This window comes from Cebidichthys violaceus, unplaced genomic scaffold (assembly GCF_023349555.1).
Source record: "Cebidichthys violaceus isolate CVI_PGR_0920_01 unplaced genomic scaffold, fCebVio1.0.p SCAF_6, whole genome shotgun sequence".
Classification (NCBI taxonomy): Eukaryota; Metazoa; Chordata; class Actinopteri; order Perciformes; family Stichaeidae; genus Cebidichthys; species Cebidichthys violaceus.
In genome coordinates this window covers 18,455,238-18,458,643 of record NW_027176816.1, presented here as the reverse complement: position 1 = coordinate 18,458,643, position 3,406 = coordinate 18,455,238, and the positions used below count along the sequence as shown (strand labels likewise).

The 3,406-nt window shown below is 39.4% G+C and overlaps 1 non-coding gene across 1 annotated transcript; it reads left to right on the top strand.

Annotated features, from left to right (window-relative positions):
- Nucleotides 1-2,836: 2,836 nt before the first annotated feature.
- On the top strand, nt 2,837-2,908 carry trnaq-uug (transfer RNA glutamine (anticodon UUG)). The gene has a single exon. It is a non-coding gene; the product is annotated as a tRNA-Gln (tRNA).
- Nucleotides 2,909-3,406: the final 498 nt, after the last annotated feature.

Below are 3,406 nucleotides of genomic sequence, written 5' to 3'. Positions count from 1 at the left end.
TACCCTGACCCTGTGTGTGCTGCAGAGGACTCCCTTTTTTTGAATGCCCCCCCCCCCCCTGTGCACTCCACTGATGCTGTCTTCTTTCATTCATATTGGAGAAAAGTGTAAGCTGATAAAAAAAAAAGACTGGAGGAGTCAATAAAACAAGCTAAAGCTAATATTTCACTCGTTACGCTCTGTGTCCCGTTCCAAAAACAAATGGAAACAAACAATATCAAAGCGATAGCGCATGTTGTTTTATGCTAATTCTGATGAATTATTACTGTATATTCTGTATATTCACTGACACAAAGCAGCTAGTTTAAATCACCTACAATTAAGACAACCGAGTAGGTGGAACCTTTATATGCCATTTCGGCAAAATGTGTTAAGAAGAGAATGTAGTGAAATGATTCTCATAATACGATTATTAAAAAGCGTTTATAGACTGATCTAATGTGCACGATTGTTTAAAATCACATGCCATGTTGCCTCTCTCTCTTCGCTTCCCCTTTCACTGTAATTGTCTCCAGCAAAAGCGGTCGGGCCGAACATTATTATCTTAACATTATTATCTTAACATTATTATCTTAATGTTCGGCTCTATGATTTAAAAGAGTTGAAAAAAGGACGTCTGTTTCTATAAGAGTGCACTCGATGACGTTCTTGTACTGAATTTTCTAGCTCTGGAAGTCATACATGTTCCTAAAATGTTGCTTTTTTTAAATACATTTTTTACAACAAAAATGTATTCACTTATACACTTTTACCAAATATGTTCTGATGTTTTGGATTTTCAATTGAGGCTCTTTATACAGTATTTAATACCACAGAAATGTGTCATGTTGTCTAATCTACATGAATCTAGTGTTCAAATTTATATATGCTAATAATGTTATTTTTCAAAACAAAAAAAAAGCTAATCTGGCTCACTTGGAAGTGATTTGGGTCTCTTCAGGGTGAGAGGATTTATTTTCTCTTATCTCACACTCATGTGTCAACTGATTTGAGTGAAGGACATCTTAAACTGGACCAAAGGGGAATCTGCTGACTCCCAGTGATCCAGTGACCTGTGTTTTGTTTGGAAGCCCCTCGTGCCAGTGATCCGGAGCTAAATATAGAAATGCCTTATCACCTGATTGAGCAAGGGATAAGATCGGATCACATGTATTGATCCACACAGTGTCACGGCAGCAGAAGTACAACATCTATCAATATGTAGCATGAAAACTAAAAGGTACGTTTACTGGAGCATGACATAAAATCCATTTCATCTCGCTGTGACTACGCCTGCACAGCGTGTATTGTGTGTATCTATGTGGTATAGCCACACTTGTACTCACCCTTTTTTTCCCCCTTTTAGATTCTTCATACCACCTATCAAGGAAACAAGCAACAGGAATTCCACTGTTTTAGTAAGAAAACAATTCATTCTTCATTCCCTGTGGCCTTTCATGATTACGTCTGAACCACTCTCACAATATAGAATCGTTGTGATTTTATTTTTAAAGGTAGAAATGTGTGAAATTATAAAATCACTTAGCAGGGAGTCGAAAGCAAATAATCCCATGATATTAATTTCATTCTAAGTGGGTGACCTACTTCCAGCATATGGAAGTAGGTCTTTCCTTGGTAGGTTCGACACTATATATACAATCAGACGGTCTTACATAACACTGGATTGATTTCAGTCACATTTCTGTATCCAAGGTCCAGCACCAAATTGATTTACCAACGATCCCTTGCGTGTGTGTATGTGAATGCTCACGTGGAATAGGGATTGGGAAAGCTATAGGGATGAGTGTGTGTGTGTGTATGTGTGTGTGTGTGTGTGTGTGTGTGTGTGTGTGTGTGTGTGTGTGTGTGTGTGTGTGTGTGCGCGCATTAAGCTGGTACCGCTGGTGGACTAAGCTCTGGGACATCAAGTTAACGTATCCTCACAGCACCTCTCTGATGAGCTACGGATGGATGGAGATGTATGGGCCAGGCTTGCAGCCAGAGAGAGAGAGAGAGAGAGAGAGAGAGAGAGAGAGAGAGAGAGAGAGAGGGTGAGAGAGAGAGAGAGAGAGGCTGAGCACTAGAAATAAGAGCGGTGGAAATTGGATGTGTCCATCATCCATCACAGCAGACCAGAAAACATGACCATAACTAAATCACAACCCTAATAGAAGACGAGGTTTTGTTCAAATAATGGATATAGATTGATAGATGGATAGATGTATAGATGGATGGATGGATGGATAGATAGATCATCTGCTGCCCCCACGTGGCATTTTAGTTACTACAACTCCATGTGGAACCAAAGATACAAAAGGTATCGAGATAGCTCACACCCCATTACAGCCTATAGAGATGGCTGAACAAATAAAAATCCTGTAAGTCATTTCAATGAGAAACTTTCTCAAAATAATTACTTACTATGAGACTACAGAAACGCAAGTTAAGGGAGAGTGACTCATCCCGACGTGCTGTTACACTCTTTACTTACATTAAAAGTTTCGGATACATTAATGGCCACATGACCTGGACATTACCCAGTAAACCTTCTACATCTTAGCGTTATGCGCTGTATAAGATCAGAGGATTTCCGCTTCTCTGAACAGATGACGCCCCGCGCGGCGGTTGGGCTATGGATGTTTAAAGAGAACCTCACCTTAGTTTACGCATATTAGCTAATGAGCTAAGCTAACGTTAGCTAATGTCAAATGTACAGCTGCGTCGTTGTGTCCCAGCTCAATTCAAGAGCTTAACCAGGTGTACAACGTGTAAACTGTGATTTAAGTAGCAGCAGTAACGCTTCAGTGTGCGCATATTCAGTATGATATACCGACGAGCCGTGCCGCCAGTACCATCTGGTCCCATGGTGTAATGGTTAGCACTCTGGACTTTGAATCCAGCGATCCGAGTTCAAATCTCGGTGGGACCTCGTTCTTTTATAGCATATCAACATATTACACAATTGTGCGTGTTAATGTGTAAAGCAAAAGTCAATAGACTGCAGCTGTTTGTCGAAAAACATCAGCCACATCTGTAACACAAACTACAACGCAGCACTCCGCACTCACAGCGCTCATACTCTTTGCTGTACTTTTAAAGCGATATAAAATGTCCATTACCAGAAAGTCAAGGCGGATTTCATTTTAACATATTAATAATTTGTTAATTAGTTTTACTCTATAACAAGCCATCACGTTTTACAAGTTGTTAATTTATTTTTTATGAAAATATATCTGCAAATTAAGCATGATGTAAAAAGAATAATTCACTCTGTAATAGTGGAGTAGTAGTATATAAAGCAGCAGTGGAAATACCTGATAATTGCAGTACAGTATTTTAACAAAGACATGTATCAACCCTGAAAAACCAGACTGTGGCACAGATTAAATAATCACACCCAGAAATTCATCTCACTGAATACCACATG